Source organism: Papio anubis, chromosome 18 (genome assembly GCF_008728515.1).
Source record: "Papio anubis isolate 15944 chromosome 18, Panubis1.0, whole genome shotgun sequence".
In the NCBI taxonomy this organism is placed as follows: domain Eukaryota; kingdom Metazoa; phylum Chordata; class Mammalia; order Primates; family Cercopithecidae; genus Papio; species Papio anubis.
In genome coordinates, this window is record NC_044993.1 from 60,492,972 (window position 1) to 60,513,493 (window position 20,522).

Genomic DNA, 20,522 nt, shown 5'->3' on the forward strand with positions numbered 1-20,522 from the left:
TTATTAAAATTTTAATTTTCCTTTTCTTTTCTTTTTTTCTTTTTTTTGAGACGGAGTGTCACACTCTGTCACCCAGGCTGGAGTGCAGTGGTGCGATCTTGGCTCACTGCAACCTCCGCCTGCCGGGTTCAAGCAATTGTCCTGCCTCCGCCTCCTGAGTAGCTGGGACTACAGGCATGTGCCACCATGCCTGGCTCATTTTTTGTATTTTTGCTAGAGACAGGGTTTCACCATGTTGGCCAGGCTGGTCTCGAACTCCTGACCTCATGATCTTCCTGCCTTGGCCTCCCAGAGTGCTGGGATTCCAGGTATTAGCCACTGCGCCCAGCCCTTCTCCTTTTCTTTGTTGATTCCTATGATGATGGATGCCTGGGTTGCTTCCATATTTGTTAGCCAGATATAATCATTCCACATTGTAAACATGTATCAAAGTATCACACTGTACCCCATAAATACATACAATTATTATTATATCAATTAAAAATAAAAATAAATGAATAAAAAATTGTAATATCTGGCAGGACAGGCTGTTCCTTTACCTTGTCCTGTTTTTCGTCGTATCTCTTGATCAGTCTCATCTACTTATATTTTCAAATAAACTTCAGAATAATTATATTAAGCTTTGAAACAATCCTTTTTAGAATTCTGGTTAGCATTGTTAGCATAGTTAATTAAATGCATTAATTAACTTCGGAAGAAGTGACATTTTAATAATACTAAATTTACCTATTTAGGAAAATGGCATATTGAGCTCTTCAAATCTTTATAGATAGATAGATAGATGTTGATGTATCTTCATCCCTTGGCCAATATCATGTGTGTGTATTTTGCCCTTCAGTTCTGGATGTTTTGTTTTTATTTCTATTATTTCTACGGTGAATGGATTTTTTTCTCTATTTTCCAATTGCTTTATGTCAAATACTACATAGGAAAAATGTAGACATACTGATTTTGTAACTCATCAGTCACCTCCAGACCATAATTATTATTTCCAATTTTTTCGCAGCTCCTTCTTTTCTAAGTAAACAATCATATCTTATGGAAGTAGTGATGAAGTTCTTTATTTTTTTTTTTTTCTCATGACCTATTGGATTTACTAGAAAATCCATAATGGGAATAAATAATAGTGGTTTCCTTATCTTATTAATAAATGAAAAATCTCCTTATATGATGTTGACCATTGACTTGAGATGGTTAAATAATTATATTGAGGCACTTTCATCTTATTCTAGTTGTACTAAGTTTTCATTAGTAATGACTGTTGAGTTATCAAGTGCCTTATTGTCACTTATGATTACCTCATTACCTTATTATTATTATAACAACTTGGAAATTTGGTGGAGATGATTGAGTCATAATCTTTCCGTCTCAAAACTTGATGTTATGGAGGAAAAAAATGAGACCAGTTTGATGTTTTCATCTTTCTTGGTAAAACATTTTTTGAGTTGTTTTGTTTTGTTTTCTGCCTGGCTACATGCAGACTATAAAAAGTTGATCTTTGAAATTCTGAAACCTTATCATGTATATTTCCAGACAGTGGCATTTAGTGTATCTATTTGAATTACAAATTCAGGTCATCCATAAATCTGGACAGTGTTTTGCTATTTTGTCTCTGTGATTATTGCTTTTGTCCTATTTTTTAGGATAGCTTTTTTAGAAACGCCAGCTAGTGGTATGCTGGATCTGTATGTTTGGTTCTCCACATCTTTTATTTAGTCTCTATTTCATGTCTTTGATCTTTGACTCTGCATTCTGGGCAGGGTTTGTGTGTTTGTCCTACATACCATTGGTTTAGTTTCTAAAGTGTTTTGTACTGTTTCAATGTATGATTTAACTTGTCTATTACATTTTGTATTTCCTTGCCATGTTTTCATATCTTATCAGGTCATTTTATTTTTTGCCCTTCTTTTTCTTAATTCCCTTTTATAATATTATTATGTACTTTTTCGTTTAAATGTTTACTTTTTTCATTCACCAAGTATATAAAATCAGAACTTATAAGTTCTTTTCAGATTACAAAAGTAACATATATTACTGCAGAAAGTTTTGGAAGTACAGAAAAATACATAAAAGAATATAAAAATGACCATTATCCTGTTAACCAGAAAAGAAAAATCACCGCCAATACAATGGAGTATTTTCTTCTAGTCAAAATTTGGATTTCTTTCTTTATAGTTCTTAAATGAAATTGGGATTCTTTGGTATATATTATCTTTCTTAATTTTTATTTGGAAATAATTATAAGAAATTGTGAAAATACGACATAGAGTTCCATGTGCATTTCACCTAGCTTCCTCAGGTACCATCTCGTGTAACTAGCAGAATATCAAAACTAGGAAATTGACCACTGGTAAAATACTATTTCCTATACTACAGATCTTATTCAGTTTTCACCAATTTTTTACATGTGTGTTTTACCACATGTGTGTATATGTGTATCATCCTGTGCAATTTTATTCCATATAGAGATTCATGGAATCATGACTACACTCAAAATACAGTGGTATTTCATCATCATAGAGGTACCCCATGTTACCCCTTTATATTTCCACCCTGTCTTTATACCTTGGCAAGAGCTAATAATATGTCTCCTCTGTACAGCTTTGTCATTTCAAGAATGTCACATATATGGAATCATACAGGATGTAATCTTGTCAGATTGACTTATTTTGCAAGGCGCAATGTCCTGGACATTCATGCAGGTGGTTGCATGTATCAATGTATAGATAGAACGGAGTTTATATAACCATTGACGTGTTAAAGGACATTTGGGTTGTTTTCAGGTTTTGCTATTGTGAATAAAGCTTCTATGAACATTCATGCACAGACAGGGATTTTCTAGTATTCACTGGTTTTAAATCCTCCTTTTTAAATATAGCATTCTGTTGTAAGCATGTTTCTATACCATTATTTAGTTTCTGAAAATGTGGTTTATAATGGCTGTAAAATATTCTGCCATATGGACGTATCTCAATTTATTTAACCATTGCCCTATAAGTTCATGTTTTGTTTAATTTTATTGGCAGCATACCAGATGCTTTGTAGAATTTTCTTCTCTTTCTCATAATGAATTCTTTAAAATGTGTGTACTTTCTGTGCATTTTGTGTGCAATGTTCCCTTTCATTTATGATTGGAAGTTGTTTCTCAGATTCCAGGTTGTTGGTTTTTTATTTTATTTTTCCTTCTTTTTAAAAGTAAGAAAACATTTAGGCAGTCTTGGTGTTTGTCTATCAACACATTGGGTGGAGTTTTGGGTTTTTGGGGTTTTTTTTTAGCATCCCTAATTGTTCACCTGTATCCTATTGCATCCTCATCCCTCAGACCTTTGATGAAAGGCTGATGAATCTATTCTGCTGTTAGCCAGACTTCTGAAGCCTGGTGGCTATATATGGAGTGTGGGCAGGGGAGAAACAGTTGCCCCACTGATGATACAGTGCGAATTTATTCATGGATTATTTAATATGTGTCTAGCTCTCATCTCAGTAGCACCAGTGCATTAAATCTTACCCAGCATACACTGTTCCTACTACTATTTCTCTATCCTTCTTTCTTCCCACTTCAGTTCTCACATCTTGCATCTCAGGTTGCAATAAGCATTCACTGTTCACTCTTCCTGTTGCATCCTCCACCATGTCACAACTCCAGCCATCAAAATCTGCAGACCAGAGACCAGAACCTGAAGGCCCTTGGGGTAAACTGAGTCTGGAACTTTCATCTGGGATCTATGGTCTCCTCTGAATCTCTGCCCAATTATTTTCCTGGTGTAATATATGTATTGATCCACTCACATGCTTTGAGACCCTCTGTGTCTTCTTGCCTTCCAGAAAGTGCCAGGCAAAGGACTTAACACATAGAGATACATTAAATTTTACCTAGGGAATACTGTTTCTACCACTCTTTCTCTCTACGTCGTTCCTCCCACTGCATTTCTCACATCTTGCATCACAGGTTGCAATAAGCATCCACTGTTTACTCTTTCTGTTGCATCCTCCACCATGTCACAACTTTAGCTGTCACAGTCTCCAAGTGAAAAGTAGTAAGAAAGAGAGGATTTGGGGCATTGAGTCAATAAAAGAGCCATGACCTCATTAGAATGTACCTCCTACCTATCAGAGTCCCATGTGTCTCAGGTATCAGGGGTCATGAAAAACCATTACCTTTTCCCTTCCTGGGCTTGCTCTTCTGCCTCAGGTAGCCAAGAGTGAATTCTTCACAGGAATTTTGTCTGGAGTCTAGCCAGTGCTATTGCAATCCTGCATCTTGGTGTGGTTTGAAATTATTTTAACAGAAATAAGGCACTGTAAAAAATCAGGTGCCTCTAGATTTCCACCCTCATTACCCAGAAATATGTAATAGCTTTGTGATCTAAAAGAATGGTATTGGGGGCAGTGTCTTATTCTTCTCCAACTGATGACGAGTGTCATCTCTGAAACACTTCATTGTTTAAAAAGCACTTTATATGCATTATCTCAGCTCATTCATCCAGTTTCTGAGCACCTGTTATGTGCCAAGCAATAGGGACACAGAGTGAATGACACATTCTCCTCTCCCCCACTTTTCCCCCTTAGAACTCTCCAATAGCTTTACATAATGCTTAGAATAATAATTCAGATCCATCCTCTTGCAGCAGGAGCTGGCCCTTTCTAGCTCTCCAATCTCATCTCTGCACACTCTGTTCATTCTCCACTTCTCTCTAGCCACAGAGGCTGTTTCTCGAACATACTAAACTCCTTCCAACCACAGAACCTGCTGTTCCTTTACCCAGCAATGCTCTTTTTTCATATTTCTTGTCATTTTTCATGTTTCTTGTCATTCAAATCTCAGCTTAAATGTCTCCTGCCAGAAAGGTCAAAACATTGTGCTTTAAATGATCAAATACTGGAAACAAAAGCATTCTGCCCCAACTAAAGCATTGTTTGTGATAGCTGCAATCAGTCCATTAGTTGATCAACAATGAGTAAGTTTCCCACTCTGAGTCAGATGCTATGTTAGATACTGTGGATACAGTGGTGAATGGCTTACATGGCCCCGGCTTCTTGGGGTCTACATGCTTTTGGCAGCCGACAGTCTTCAAACAGACAAGACCTCAGCAAAAGGTGGGCAGTAGAGCTGAGATAAGATGATGTCAGCCTAATAAGGGTGCTCTAATGCTCTAAAAATCCCTTGCCAAGAACACCCGTTTGCTTCCCCCCTTTGATTTCTAATCTGCTCCTTTAGGAGCTCAGATTCTGAAGTAACAAGGATTAATTTTCGAAGTGACCTAGAGGCTCTCCAAGAACACCATTAACCTTACCTATTTAGGAACATGGCCCGCCTCCCAGCTCCAATTCCAGGAGTGATTCACCTTATTTAAGTGAGAACACAGAGGCTCCAGCACATTGTCCCCGGTGCTGGCCCGCAGAATGTTGCTGGGGAAGCTCTGTTTGACGTTTGCTTTTCCCTTCCTTGTGAGGAAGTTGACTAGGGCTGGTTATCACGGTGACACCGGAAGCAGAGAGCCTTGCCTGATGCTCCAAGGGAAGCTTTTCTTTGTTCTTCCTTCTTGGTGCAGGAGGAGTGAGGTGGGTAGGGACAAAGGTGGGTTCTGGAATCTAAAACAGGCAGATACCTCTATTCAAAAGGCCACTACCTCTGGTTTAAAATCCCAGCTCTTAGCTGGGCTTGGTGGCTCATGCTTGTTATCTCAGCACTTTGGGAGGCTGAGGCAGGAGGATTGCTTGAGCCCAGGAGTTCAAGACAAGCCTGGGCAACACAGAGAGAACCCTCTCTCTACAAAAAAAAAAAAAAAGTAAATACATAAATATTTTAAAATCCCAGGCTAGGTGCAGTGGCTCATGCTTATAATCCCAGCACTTTGGGAGGCTGAGGCGGGCAGATCACTTGAGATCAGGAGTTTGAGACTAGCCTGGCCAATGTGGTGAAACCCTGTCTCTACTAAAAATACAAAAAAATAAACCAGGCCTGGTGGCGTGCACCTGTAATCCTAGCTACTTGGGAAGCTGAGGCAGGATAATTGCTTGAACCCTGGAGGCAGAGGTTGCAGGAACCCAGATGGTGGCACTTCACTCCAGCCTCAGTGACAGAGTGAGATTCAGTCTCAACAACAACAACAAATCCAGTCCTGTTATGAGTAAGCTAGGTAATCTCAACAGGTTACTTAACACTTGTTAGCCTGAGTTTCCCCATCAGGAAAGTCTCTGAAAAGTTTAAAAAAAAAAAAAAGGCTCTGAAAGTAAATAAACTTATTCCTTGAAGTGCTTATGACAATATCTGTTATACAACAAGGTAATCAGTGTTTTCTAGTTTTGTGGCTACTGGCACCATCATCCTCGTTCCCATCATCGTCATCGTCATTATCACTATTTATCACCAATGGATTCCCAGTCGCATCTTTGTAGAGGGAAAAGCCATGGCAAAGAACAAAGTTCAAATTCTGACTTCACTGTTTATGAGCAAGCCTGTTAATGCATCTTTCTCAGTTTCTTTATGTAAAGAATGGAGACAATAGAGTCTATTTTTCAGTGTTTTTAAGATTCAGTGAACATAGTTACATGAAAGTATTGGGTATATTATAAGTGCTTAACACAAATTAGTTGAACCTGAATTTCAATATACATCTTGCAGCAATATGGCCTTTGATTCTGGGGCTGCTTCCTCTGCTAAAACTTGAAAGGGCCTTTATAATTAAAGAAAAAAATAAGAACATTTCCCTCTCCCAAAGAGTAGAAAGCAGAGAATATATTACAACCTGTTTGAAATCAAGTTAACCTTCGATTGGTTTATCTGGCATGTAATATTGTCATCACCACGGGATAGTGTTGGGCAGTCAGTTGGCCAATCAGCAGACATTTGTTAAGCACCTTCTAAGTGCTAAGTGCTTTGCCTGGCACACTATGGAAGGGAAGAAGACGCAGAAGGTCCCAGAGAGTTTGAGTGGATCAATACATACATGGCACCAAGAAGAAAATTGGGCAGAGAATCAGAGAGCCTAGCCTGTAGTTTCCAGATGAAAGACTCAGACTCAGTTTACCCAAAGGGCCTTCAGATTCTGTCCTCATTTGCTTTTTTTTTTTTTTTTTTTTTTTGACAGGCTCTCACTGTGTTGCCCAGGCTGGAGTGCAGTTGCACAATCATGGCTCACTGCAGCCTTGACCTCATGGGCTCAAGTGATCTTCCCACCTCATCCCCCCAAGGAGTTGAGACTACAGGTGCACACTACCACGCTTGGCTAATTTTTTTTTTTTTTTTTTTGTAGAGATAGGGTCTCTCCATGTCACTTAGGCTGGTCTCAGGCAATCCACCCACCTCAACCTCCCAAAGTGCTGGGATTACAGGTGTGCGTCACTGTCCCTGGCCCTCATTTCCCACCGTTGTTCGACAAACACCCAACGTCCCAGCCAGCATATTGTGTTGTGCTCTTCCATGCCTCAGTAACTGCTCCTGCTATGGCTTCTGCCAACATCATCTGTTCCTAAACTTTCTTTGCCTCTTTATCTTCACAAACTCAGCTGTAGCCCAACGTCTCCCAGGGATGCCCTTTTTGACTTACTATCTTGTGTGATTACTATATTCCTCCCATATGAAATTGACATCTTTTAGGTTAAAGTGGCTGAATATTGCCAATTTCGTTCGATTTAACCAGATCCCTAGTATCCCATGCATGCTTCTTTTACACTGCGCACTGCAGAGGCAACACAGGCAATGGCGTACAGAGATAGGCTCCGGAGTCTGACTTCCTCAGTCCAATCCCAGGTCTGCCACTTATCTGCATTGTGACCTTGGGAATGTTACTTAACTACTCTGTGCCTCAGTTTCCCCATTTGTGTAATGAAGATAATAGAATCTATCTCATAGCATTCATAGGGGATTGTAGTTGTTTGTTCTCACACTGCTAATAAAGACATACCTGAGAGTGGGTAATTTATAAAGGAAAGAGATTTAATTCACTCACAGTTCTGCATGGCTTGGGAGGCCTCACAATCATGGTGGAAGGCAAGGAATGAATGAGAGCCAGTGAAAGGGGAAACCACTTATAAAATCATCAAATTTCATGAGACTTACTCACTACCACAAGAACAGTATGGGGGAAACTGCACCCATGATTTAATTGTCTCCCACTGGGTCCCTCCCACAAGATGTGGGAATTATGGGAGCTACAATTCAAGATGAGATTTGGGTGGGGACACAGCCAAACCATATCAGGGGTCAAGTGAGAAAAAAATATATACACATACAGTTATACATCACTTAACAACAGAGATACAGTCTAAAGAATGCATTGTTAGGCTGGGTGCGGTGGCTCATACCTGTAATCCCAGCACTTTGGGAGGCCAAGGATCACCTGAGGTCAGGAGTTCAAGTCCAAGCTGGACAACATGGTGAAACCCCTCCTAAACTAAAAATACAAAAAAATTAGCCGGATGTGGTGGCACACACTTGTGATCCCAGCTACTTCAGGAGGCTGAGGCAGGAGAATTGCTTGAACCCAGGAGGTGGAGGTTGCAGTGAGCAGAGATCGTGCCATTATACTCCAGCTTAGGTGATAAGAGTGAAAAAAAAAAAGGAATGCATTTTTGGGTTATTGGATCATTGGGCAAACATTGAAACTTTTACGTACGCAAACTTAGACGATATAGCGTACTACATATTCAGGCTGTATGTTACAGCCTATTTCTCCTAGTCTACAAAGCTGCACAGCATGTGACCATATGAAATCCTGTAGGCAACTGTAACAATGGTAAGTATTTGTGTATCTAGACATATCTAAACATAGAAAAGTACAGTAAAAAGAGAGTATTATAATCTTATGGACTATTGTACATGCAACAGTAACGTATATGTAAGAGGGTACTTATAGAATCAGCTATTAGTCATGAGAATAAAGAAACCTTCATATGAAAGCTTCCCAGATGATAGAGAAAAATGCAGCATTTATGTTGAAGTGTGACAGAGGGGCAATAACAGTTGAAAATTTATAACTAAAACATTGTCCTTAAATAGACATTTGACATTCTTTGACATAAAATTATAACTAATTCCTTTTTTTTGCAATTTTGAGGAATTTTGATATCCTTTACCATATATATTTAATTTGGAGGAAAGAATGATCGGGAGGTAAAGCCATTAGGGGCTCAGGTGGGAAGAGCAGGGAAGGATGACTGTGGAGGCCGAGTTCACTGGCTAACAAACCTCCCTGGTGGTCCATTATCTTCTTGAAACATCAGATTAAAGGGTTTGAATGAGCACTAGCATTTATTACTTTGGGTGTGAGTCAAGTTCAGGTATTGACCTTGTTAAAAGTTCTCTTTGGTCTCATTGAGTGAGATTCCTTGCTTTAAAAGAGATTCTCCTTTCTGATTCCAAAGTGTCCCTGCCATCCAGCACTTTCCCAAATAATTGCATTGGCCCAACCCAAACTATCTTGGCCTAAATGCACATGGAGCCAGTCCTCTGTATCCAAGGGTTACATGTTGCAGATTCAACCAACCACAGTAGGAAATATCCGGGAAAAACAACAATATAACAATGAAAATAATGCAAACTTAAAAACAATGCAGTATAGTAACTATTTACATAGCATTTACATTATATTAGTATTATAAGTAATCTAGAGATTATTTAAAGTATATGGAGTGATAAAGTTTGGATGTCCCATCCAAATCTTATGTTGAGTTGTAATCCCAAATGCTGGAGGTGGGATCTGGTGGCAGCTTTTTGGATCTTGGGGACAGATCTGTCATGAATGACTTGTGCCATCCCCTTGGTGATAAGTGAGCTCTCTGTCTGAGTTGTTGCAAGATCTGGTCGTTTAAAAGTGTGTGGCAACCCCACCTCCTTGCTGCTCTCACCATGTGAGACACCTGCTCCCCCTTCATTTTCTGCCATGATTGTAAGCTTCCTGAGGCCTCGCCAGAAGCAGATGCCTATGTGATGCTTCCTGTACACGCTACAGAACTGTGAGCCAATGAAATCTCTTTTCTTTATAAATTACCTAGTCTCAGGTATTTCTTTGTAGCAATGCAAGAACGGCCTAACACACAGAGATATGTATAGGTTATATGCAAATATTATGCCATTTCATATATGCGACTTGAGCATCTGCAGATTTTGGTATCTCCCAGGGTCCTGGAACAAATCCCTCTCAGATACCAAGGGATGACTGTAGAAGCAATGAAGAAAGAGGTGGAAATCATTCATTCAGGAAAGGAACCTGAAAAATGGGCTGGCAACTACTTAGCCTAGCCCGGTGCAGAACCAAGAAGCAAATAACTTCAAGAGAAAGAAGTGGGCTGGGTGCGGTGGTTCACGCCTGTAATCCCAGCACTTTGGGAGGCCGAGGCGGGTGGATCACCTGAGGTCGGGAGTTCATGACCAGCCAGACCAACATAGAGAAACCCTGTCTCTACTAAAAATACAAAATTAGCTGGGTGTAAAAATACAAAATTAGCTGGTGCATGCCTGTAATCCCAGGTACTCATGAGGCTGAGGCAGGAGAATCACTTGAACCTGGGAGACGGAGGTTGCAGTGAGCTGAGATCATGCCATTGCACTCCAGCCTGGGCAACAAGAGCAAAACTCCATCTCAAAAACAGAAAAACAATTCTGACCAGCTTCAAACTGGGGTTTCCATGAATCCCTCCTTGGGTTTCTATCACTTGCAACCAAGAGTCAGCATCCTGGTGGCAGAGTAGCATCTATCAACTTGGTTTAACTTATTATTTTGAAATAATTTTAGACTTGCTGCCAACTCATTTTTACTCCATATCATTTCTGATTTGATTTTGCCCACTTATAAAATGGAAAGAAATATTTTCTGGAACCAACCATTCTTTTTTTTTAGTAGAATGCATATAAAAATCTCTACAGCCTGGCATAGCAAATGCTCAGTGGGGATCTGCAATAATCCTCTCTATACCTTCTTTCTCTCTCTCTCTCTCTTTTTTTTTGTTTTTGTTTGTTTATTTGTTTTTTTGTTAATTTACTGGAGCATCTCACAGAACTCAGTTTATTGTAAAGGATATTGCAAAGGATCCAGAGGAAGAGACGTGTAGGATGAGGTATGGGAGAAGGGACACAGAGCTTCCACGCTCTCCCTGGGGGCCACCCTTCAGAAACCTCTGCATGTTCAGTTATCCAAAAGATCCCTGGACCCAGTTCTCTTGTGTTTTTAGGGGAGATTCATGACCTCAGTCTTCCTTTTCCCAGGGTATAAAGCAGGACTTTCTCTGGGGAGTGTTGGTCTTAAGACCCACAGTCAGAAAGACTGGAGAAGGATTAGAGTGAGAGGAGGGCTGGGAAAGTCAGAGAGCTTCTGTTTCCTGATGCCTGGCACACCTGACATTCTAACAAAAGACTGGAACAAAGGCTATGGAAGCTATGAGCCAGGGATTGTGGTCAAAAACGAGTAAAATACATATCAAAATACCACAACCCTGAGTGAAGCTTATTTGTGACCTGTTCTCTGCGCCCTTGTATCTTTTCAAACTTAGAAAAAGTTCTCAGAGTAAAGCTAGGCGGCAAATATTTTGTTTCCTTCCAATTTCTGTAAAGTGTTTGGTTCCACTCTGGCCCCGGGGGTGCATGCCAGTATCTCTGAGTCATGAAACCATCCCTTAAAAAATGAAAAACTGCAACCAATCCAGCCCTAAATGATTCATGGTACCCAACATACATATTTATAGGCTACATCCAAGAGTGAAATCCACTTGAGGCTCTCTCGTTCACACCCCCACGCATCTGCAAGCCTGTATCAGGCACTTGGAAGAAGCAAAGACCCTGCCACTTTATTCACCCACATGTGTCTGCGATGGGGTTTGAACTCTCAGTGAACCACCACCATCCCCCGGAGCCAAACTCTAAGTGCCCATCTGTGGAAGCGGAGGTCTGAAATGAGAACTCTGCTCTTGGCTCCCAGTAAACATTGCTCCAGATCGTTTTTCTCTGAGTTACAGCTCAGCGTTGGGGCACCGGCCACTCTCTCCCCTTGAATATCGCATAAGGGAAGCATTAGCAGTAGAGTTAGATGGATCTAGGTTGGAGGATCTGCTCCTACGGACTCTGTGACCTTGGACACGTCTCTCTGTTTCCCCTTTTTTTTTTTTTAGTGACAGGATCTTGTTCTGTTGCCAAGGCTGGAGTGCAGTGGCATGAACAGGGCTCACTGCAGCCTTGACTTCCCGGGCTCAAGTGGTTCTCCTGCCTCAGCCTTCTGAGTAGCTGGGACTACAAGCATGTGCCATCATGACCAGCTAAATTTTTTACTTTTCTGTAGAGATGGGTCTTGCCATGTTGCTCAGGCTGGTCTTGAACTCCTGGGCTCCAGTGATCCTCCTGCCTCAGCCTCCCAAACTGCTAGGATTACAGTCATGAGCCACCACACCTGGCCTCGAAATGTCTCTTAATCTCTTTAAGACTTAGTGTCCTTTCTTTAAAACAGAGCTATTAATGACATAACTATTGTTATGAGAAAAGGGTGATAGGGCTTAAGGAAACCCACATGGCATGGTGAATGCCCCTGGGGTAATAACAGAAGGCAGCTGATACGTCTCTAAGCCTATAAGGGCAAGAGAAAGAGGGGGTTACTGGCATCCAGAAAAGGCAACTGTATGAAGAAGGCTGCAAGACAGGCACTATGGTCTCAGTAGATATAGTTCACTCACCCACGGTGACTTGGCAGGGAGTTAGCAGACTAAACACCCGGACTGCATTTTACCCTCTTCTCTGACTTCTGCTGATGCCTCCCAGTGGCTGAATCCATCTAGAAGCTGGAGAGCAAGAGGAACTATGCAGTCTGTACAGGTTAGCATTCCAGCACCAGGGCAGGGATGGAAAAGCACAGATGTGGATCTGGAAGGGTCAGTGGAAGACATTCAGTCCAAGTACCCGATAGAGGAAGGAATGCATGTAAAGAGTGCTGTGTCAGTGGTTGGCATGTGATAAGTGTTCAAAAAATATTGGCCCTGATAATTCAATCAAAGTGTGTACAGTGAGAGATCTACCATCTTGTGATTCATTTCCACTTCAGTTTTGACACTCAATTGCATAGAAATTTGGGGGAAAGATAGCTTCCATTCTCAGTGTTATTTGCTTTGCAGATTTGCAGATCCTCATCACCCTGGCAATGACCTCTGACACCTTTGACCTTTCCTCCCAGAGAAGGTATTCATTCATTCATTCATTCATTCACTCACTCAACAATAATTTATCCAGTAGCGTCTATGTGCTGGGCATGGTACAAGACACCAAGGACACAGTGGTAGACATAAGACTGGTCTCACATTGTTTACTGGACAGAGACACATAAGCCGTCAATTACAAAACAGCGTATGAATGTGAGACGGAGAAAGGACAGAAGGCTGTAGTGGAAGCAGAGAGGATGCGCCTCTACAGCATGGTTAAGGACAGCCTGCCACCATCACTGCTAAACTTAAGAGTGAATGAGTAAAACATACAGTCTGATGGAAGGAGTATGTTGTAATGTTTGCTAGCATAGTACAGTGACTATAGTTAACAAAATGGGTTGCACTTTTTCCAAATAGCTAGAAGACCTTCAATGTACCCAACATATAGACATGATAAATATGATAAATACTTCGGTGATGAGAAAAAAATGCAAGAATGTCATGAAAATTCTAAATAATGTAAATAAAGTACACAGATAATGCTGCCTGGTCAAAAACAAATTGGAAATGAACGCCCAGGGGTTCGCCAAGAGTAGAAGCTTTTCAGAAAGGAAGATAAGTCTTTAATTGTGAAGGTTTGAAACTTAGCAAAAGCTGTTGTTCAGCCCCAACTCTGGTGTCTTTCCAACTCTTTGGTGTCTTTCCAGCTTTGTGGTTGGGTGTGTGTTTAAATGAGTAAGATTAGGGTGGTTCCTAATTGCTTATAGAAAAAAGGCTTTTGTTTATATGCTGAGCACATTCTTTTCTAACTAATTAGCTTGACTAAACTGAACAGAGACTTGTTTCTGACCCTCCCAAGGCAATTAAGCATGAGTGTTTTATCCTGTCTACAACCCCTCCACCGCCTTCTGAATTCCTTCTGCCAAGGAGTGATTTGTCGGGGATGGACGCACATATAACTTGTCTTCTAGCAAAGGGGTCACTAGTTTTAGGAGCTCTACTCTTGATGGTTTTCTTGCACCATTCTCAGCCCCTTATCTCTGGCTGCCTATGAACGAAAGCTTCCAGAGCAGCTTAGATGAGAGGCTGATATGGTTTGCTCCAGAGGGTGCAGAGCATGGTGTGGTAGAAAAAGCACAGGTGACAAATGGCAAGACCCTAGAATGGGGCATGCTATTCCCTATTCCTGTGTCATCAGGGAATGGCAGAGGAAAAATGGAAGTGGGGTTGCCCTGACCAATTTTTCTGAGATAGATGCGCCAAGAATCTCAAGGTTCTGAGTGACCAGCAAGGTGCACGCTGACACAGTGGGGAATGCATTCTCTCCCTGTTCCTCAAGCCTAGAGAAAGCGCAGCCAAGTATTTCCTATATTCAAGAGAGGCTGAGAGTGACTGAGGCATGGAGTGGTCCTGGCTTTGACCAGATGAAATAGAGCAGTTCTCAGGAGGAGCTGCCCCCGACTGCTAATGACGTCTTCAGTATGATGTCAGTCCACATGCCCCAGAACTTAGCCTCAACCCCTTGAAAACAGAGAGGATAAAAACCCTAAACAGCCCAAGCCTTGTTTTCTCTGCGTGTTAGAATTGAGGCCCAAAACAAAAATTAAGGCATTTTAGAGAATAAAAAAGCCCACTACACCTCACACCAAGCAAAACATGGGGTCCAGAAGAGGGAGGGCTCAGTCTTTGCTGCTAGTTAATAGCTATGAGATCCCATTTTTCAGATTACATAACTGAGGCACAGAGAGGTTAAGTAGTGTGCCAAACCCAATGCAGCTAGTAAGTGGCTAAGGCAGAATGGTAATTCAGGTCAGTCTGCCTCCTAAGCCATCTTGTCTTAATAGACACTATTCTATCTTTGGAGAAGAACATAGGAAATGGAACCAGGAAATGGAACTCCACCACTGTTGGTCCAGTTTTCACACACGTGGGAATCCCTGGCAAAGGGAATAGAACTGAACCAGCTTTACCAAACCACCAGCAAACCTGACAATTGTACTGCGATGGCATGGGCTGCATGACGTCATTTCTGATCACGTCTCTGGTCTTTGTTTTCCAGTTAATTACATCCTCATGCAACTGTGATCAAGGGAATGTGACTGCTGCAAACTAGCTCGTGATTGGCATATTATGGAGTTAACAGGTGAATAATGAAAGTATATATATATTAAAAAAGTAATTGCATGATGAAATGGAGGGTTCTAAATGATACAGGTGATTGCAGGTTACCTCGTGGAATATAGAATATTTTTAGCAAGTGCTTCAGTGACATCTCCGAGAGTCAGTTTATTGGATTTTGTAGAGAAAATTTGTAGCAACAAATTCTAGGGCCCCTTGTATCAGCCTCAGCAAAATCAAGGCAGTATGTGATACAGGCTGAATAAGAACATCCAAAGGATGTCTTTACCTTAGTACCCAGACCTATGAATATGTTACCTATATGGCAAAAGTGGGTTTGCAGACATGATGGAGTTAAGAATCTTGAGACAGGGAGATTATCCTGGATTATCCAAGAGGGCTCACAGTAATCACAGGGGCCCTTAAAAGAAGGAAGCAGGAGAGTTAGATTTAGAGTCAGTGAGAGGAATGAGACAGAGGAAACAGATAGGAGCCGTGCAGGACCATAAGCCAAGGAATATGAGTAGCTGCTAGAAGCTGGAAAAGGCAAGGAATGGGATTCTTCCAGTAGGAGGCCCTGCTGGCACCTTTATTTTCACCCCCTGAAACTAATTTGGAACTTCCAAACACTTACAGACCCGTAAACATGACAGACTTGTGTTGTTTTAAGACAAAGAGTTTCTGGTAATATTTTACAGCAGCAATAGGACACTAATACAATGTGTTACCTACAGAAACATCAGATGCACTAATGGTGGATGCGAATCGCCCAGGTGGCTTATTGACTACACGTCCCCAAGTACTACCCCCAGATATTAGGATTCATTAGATCCAAGTCCAGCCATCGAGCCTGCATTCTTAACATCCTTCCTTTTCCAATTATCTAGGTTGTACCGATGTAGAAAGGCTAATACTCATGTAAGGAGATGAAATCTAGAAAGATCTGTCGTTTTTCAAAAGCTGGGTGAAGGTTTATAGAATATGTTAGGCAGAAGTACCAACTAAATCATAAATAAATTATTTACAAAATCCTAGACTATTAGAGTGGAACAGACCTTCGAGGATGATCTAGTTCAATGCTTGCATTTTACAGCTGCAGGAACTGATGCACAAGGAATTCCAGGGTTTCTAGTGGATAAACTATAGAGTTCAAGTCTGGCCCAAAGGAGTCCAGAGCTATAGGACCCTAAGAATTAGGTCAAAAGGGATTTGACTTAAACAACAGGGAAAGCCTGGTTCTTAGGGTGTAATCTTTTGCTTTGTGAAGACACCACTGATTTGCAAGTACATATTTTTTTCTTAGGATTCCAGACAGCTCAGAGCCAAATTAAAAATCCTGTTTTCATGCTGGCATGTCATCTTATTGACTGTACATTTACATCTTATCTTTTCTCTTGGTCTCATCTTCCTCTTCTCTTCCTCCCTCATTCTCTCTCTCTTTCTAGCTCTCTCTCCCCCTCTCCCTCTCCTTCTCCCTCTCTCTTATTTCTTTCATTTCTCTGGCTTTAAAAAAAGGGCTCTATTGTTACATTTTATAAATTCTTATAGGTCATCTTGGGAATGAAAAGAGGGGTGTATTTTTAAAATTCTCAGAGCAGTCTCTTAAAATATGGGATAAAGGCATTAAAATAAACCTTGAGCATAAAATGACTATAGGGAGTCCTCCCTGAACTGCTCCTGCAGTAGGATCTGGGAGAAGACAGGTTTCTCAAGGTTTACAGCTCAAACCCTGGTAGACCAAAACTCTAAAATGGGGCACTGTTCTCAGAGATTCCTACAAGAGTTTGCATTTATGTGGAAAAAAAAAAAAGAACTTGGGAATGTGTATGTGCGTGTGTGTGCATGTGTGTGCGTGCAAGTGTGCGTTGGAGATACAAAAGGATAATGAGAGCACTCAGAAGAATAATTAAAATTTTTTTTCTCTACAAGGCAAAAGTTTTCAAGGGCCTAATCCAGTAGAGTTTCCTAAACATGACTCTATAACTCCACGAAGAAGCCCCCAAACTCTCAGCACTGAGAGGTGAGCTTTGGAGACAATATTTGAAACAGAAAACATGAGAAACAGGAGGATGCCCCTCAGTGACTCAGGATCTCTTTTAAGTGTTTTGAAATATACACAGACAGCAGATGCTGTCAAGACCCCGACATGTTTCCCCTGGCAGCTTCCTTTTTCAGTTAAAGAAGCAACTGGATGGAAGAGAGACAGAAAGGATTTCAGAGGAAAACGTGATGTTGTTCAGACAAAAGAGGATCCATGATCAGAACGTAGCAGGTCCCCAGAAAATAAGAGCGGGGAGAAAACCAACACAACCTAGCCTTTTGTTCACTTTATTTATTTTCTGAGATGAAGTCTTGCCCTGTTGCCCAGGCTGGAGTGCAATGGCATGATCTCAGCTCACTGCAACCTCCGCCTCACGGGTTCAGGCCATTCCCCTTCCTCAGCCTCCCAAGTAGCTGGGATTATAGGTGCCTGCCACCGTGCCTACCTAATTTTTGTGTTTTTAATAGAGACAGGGTTTCACCAAGTTGGTCAGGCTGGTCTCGAACTCCTGACCTCAAGTGATCCAATTGCCTTGGCCTCCCAGTATTGGGATTACAGGCGTGAGCCACCGCGCCTGGCCCAACCTAGCCTTTTAAGGTGCAGATTTCAGTTGGCAGTCTGCATTGGGAAATATTTTTGTTTCGTTTTTGGAAGAATGAAAGGAGAGAGAAAAAGTGTAGTGCAAAGAGGTTTTGAAATGACTTGCCTTTGGGGCCAGGCTGGGATCTCTTTCTCCAGGCTCACCTCCTCCCACCCCCTTTTTCACTTTATGGTCCAAGCACATCATAGTTCCCTGCACTTGCCATGTTGTTTCAAGCCTCTGTGATTTTACTTGGATTGCTTTGTCTGCCTTAGAATTTTTTTTTTCTTTCCTTTTGCATGGCAAAATCCACTTCCTTTTCCTTTTTCTCTGTCACTTCCTCTGAGAGCTTTTCTAATAACTTTTGCCCAGTCTGTGTAAGGTACCTTCCTGTGTGACCCAACAATGTCCTGTGCCTCTATCATGGCCCTAATTCTACTGCATTGAAATAATTGTTTATGATTATATTTTCCAACTAGACAGTGGGCTCCTTGTAGACAGGGAGATCTATTACTCATTTTTTATTTCTCCAGTGACAAGTGCAGTGCCTGACACATTGTAGGGATGCAATAAGTGTTTACCAAGACTCCTGCAGTAATCACCAGTGAACTCATATGGGAAGAGTGTTCAAAAGGAAAAACAAAAACAAAAACAAGAACAAAACTAGGAGTGCTTGAGGCTGAGTGACAAAATTCAAGCAAAGAACAAGATGGGCTAAGTGGGATGGGCGGGAGGGTCTGTACAGTCCTGATCCCTGGGTGTCCCCTTTCAAACACCAGGAAATTCCATCAGACATCACATAAGCCAAAGTATGAACTTTGACTTACCATGACTGACTTTGAATTTCAAATCCTCCTAATCACTTTAACAATGCAGTAAAATATCCTCTGAAACACCAGGGGTTCAGTCTAGGTCCTGTTATTCTCTGTACAGAAAGCCAACCACTGAGACATTGATTATTGCCAAGGAAGAAGGCTTTAATTGGGTGCTGCTGCTGAGGAATGGGAGGTCAGTCTCAAATCCATCTCCCTGACTGACTAAAATTAGGGGTTATATAGCAGGAAAGAAATGTAACTTGGGAGGGGTAAGAAAGCAATCAGGATGAATAAGTGGTCTGGCTTCTCATTGCCTGGATGTGATGATCTGGTGAGTTTCAGCTCTTTGATAGTTTTTGAGAGGCTGGGGCAGGGGAAGCAGGGATCCTTTCCTGAGGAAGGAACTCAGATAAAACAAATGTAAGCTTCAAGCTTTAAGACCAGAAGGGTCAATTTATATGTTTACTGGGGAAAAAAAATGTCGATGTCAGGCGTCTCCCCCAACCCTCAGGCCACAGATGGGTGGTGGTCTGTAGCCTGTTAGGAACCGGGCCACACAACAGGAGGTGAGTGGTGAGCAAGCAAAGCTTCATCTGTATTTACAGCCGCTCCCCATAGCTGGCATTACCACCTGAGTTCTGCTTCCAGCCAGATCAGCAGCAGTATTCGATTCTCATAGGAGCACAAACCCTATTGTGAACTGCACATAAGAGGGATCTAGGTTGCCTGTTCCTTATGAGAATCTAATACCTGATGATCTGTCACTGTCTCCCATCATGCCCATTTGGGATTGTCTAGTTGCAGGAAAACAAGGTCAGGGTTACCACTGATTCTACACTGTGGTGAGTTGTATAATTATTTCATTATATATTACAATGTAATCATAATAGAAATAAAATGCACAAGAAATGTAATGTGCTTGAATCATCCCAAATCATCCCCCAACAACCCCAGTTTGTGGAAAAATTGTCTTCCATGAAATCGGTTCCTGGTGTCAAAAACGTTGGGGACTATTGGTCTATGTGACTATTGAGTTGGTTTCAATTCCATGAGGGACTGTGACTGTCTTGATCACTCCTATTTCTGCTGTGCCTGATACATATTTGTCAAATGAATAAATAAATACATAATAAATGAATGTCATGGGCTACCTGTGTGACCTTTGGCAAACTTCGTAATCTCTTTCATATATAATTGTTTCATATATATATGTGAAACATATATATTAATATATATTAAACATACATGTATATGCTTCCTCATTTATGACATGGGGATGATAATTCCTTAGTCAAAACCCTAACAGCAATCCTTGATTCCTTTTTCTCATCGCCTGTAAGCCAATCTCTAAATAAGCTCTGAGAACTCCACCTCCAAAACAGTCCAAATTCATCTCCATCCCTTCTTCTTTCCTATCACCCCATCCCAGCCAAGTCCTTTCATCTTCTGAATGGTTGCAAAGCTTCCTAATTCATTTTCTTGCTTTCATTCTTTTCCGCTACCCATAATCTATGTATTCACTAAAGAAGAGCCACATTGATTTTGTAAAATATAAAACAAATCACAGCACTCCTCTTAGAATGGAATAAAACTCCCGACCTTGGTTTACCCAGTCCTTCATGACTGTCCTCCTGTCGGTACCTACAGCTGCATCCCCTTTCATCTTCAATTCCTAAACACACAGGACCTTTTTGCTGTTTCTTCAACTCACCACGGCCTTCTCAATTCAAGGCCTTTTGCACTCGCTGTAACCTCTGCCTGAAATGCCCTGATTTTCACATGATTGTCTTATTCTTGTCATTCAGACTTCTTACCTTAAAAGGCACCTCCTCAGAGAGGCCTTCCC

At 41.3% G+C, this 20,522-nt stretch overlaps 1 long non-coding RNA gene across 1 annotated transcript in view; it reads left to right on the forward strand.

The window, feature by feature from the left end:
* The window catches only part of LOC103880332, a 38,561-nt gene that overhangs the window by 10,977 nt on the left and 7,062 nt on the right, over positions 1-20,522 (forward strand). Inside the window, exon 4 of the long non-coding RNA XR_004179840.1 lies at positions 15,182-15,265. This is a non-coding gene — a long non-coding RNA (uncharacterized LOC103880332). The remainder of the gene's footprint in view (positions 1-15,181; positions 15,266-20,522) is intronic.